At 42.8% G+C, this 1076-nt stretch overlaps 1 protein-coding gene across 1 annotated transcript in view; it reads right to left on the bottom strand.

Annotated features, from left to right (window-relative positions):
- Window positions 1-1076, bottom strand: part of LOC101852014 (tensin-3) — a gene marked incomplete at both ends in the record, with an annotated part of 14136 nt that overhangs the window by 12025 nt on the left and 1035 nt on the right.

Genomic DNA, 1076 nt, shown 5'->3' with positions numbered 1-1076 from the left:
CCCCCACCCCCACACACACATCCTCCTCCTTTCCCCACCTTTCATCACCAAGGCGAAACGTCCATGGTAACTAGCTAGTGTATCAGTGAGCAATAGGCTTAGTCAACTTGTCAAAATGGCCGTTCGCAGCAAGCTAATGCTCAATAGGGATAAAGAATAACGATTAAAGTGCAAGGGAGGAAATTGCCACAGGTGTTCCAAATTATTATTGTTATAAAGCCGGATATAAACTTTCCCCGAATATCCTTCTCTGTGAGTGTTCCAAGAATTAATCCAGAAAAACAACCACACTACTTGATTTGGACTGATCAAGTCCCTCTTTGCTAGACTAGCCGTAGGCCATAATCTGGTTATATTCTGCAGAATCGAGAGGAGTTCCGTGGTGAGCGTGTAGTGTGAGGACCGATCCTTAAGCATGCTGAGACAACTTAATTGTGAGGATGTTAATGTGTCTACAATAAGCATGCGGAACACAAGCTGGTTATTTTCACGCTAGTTCATGGCACGCCTTCCTTTCCTTTGCGAGTCGAAATGGTTGAAAGATCTAAAAACATATTGTACAAATTTAGTTTAGAAAACAGCAGTATACGTTTTTAAAGTAACAACTTTTCTCATTTTTGAGTAAAGACCTTGAGAGTGTGAAATGAGCTCGATCTTTGTGCAACTAACGTGCCAGAAGAACGAGTAATCGCCCCATAGCTTAATGGATGGCACCGCTTACTAACGGGATCAGTTACATAAGATTAGTGTTTTTCTCCTATGTTTTAAGAATGTTTAAATATATGTCACACTCGAATAACAGAACGTACGCTAGTGTGTGTGTCAGTAGCGATAAATAAAACGCCAGCATGGAGCACTGTGCACAGTGTCGCTTGCACACTTGGGACAATGACACCAGAAGTTGAGGCCTCATCAAGGACGCTTTCTGATCCTTTAGCCCTCACCGTGCCTAGCCATAAAATCCCCTTTACATATCAGCACTCCCACTCCGAGCACCACACTCCTTAGTTCATTCATACCCCTCCCTACTCATCCCTTTTTCTCAAGCCCATTCGTTTTATATTTTATCAGCTGCC

The sequence above is a fragment of the Aplysia californica genome, unplaced genomic scaffold (genome assembly GCF_000002075.1).
Source record: "Aplysia californica isolate F4 #8 unplaced genomic scaffold, AplCal3.0 scaffold00145, whole genome shotgun sequence".
Classification (NCBI taxonomy): domain Eukaryota; kingdom Metazoa; phylum Mollusca; class Gastropoda; order Aplysiida; family Aplysiidae; genus Aplysia; species Aplysia californica.
This window is presented reverse-complemented; position numbering and strand designations above follow the sequence as displayed.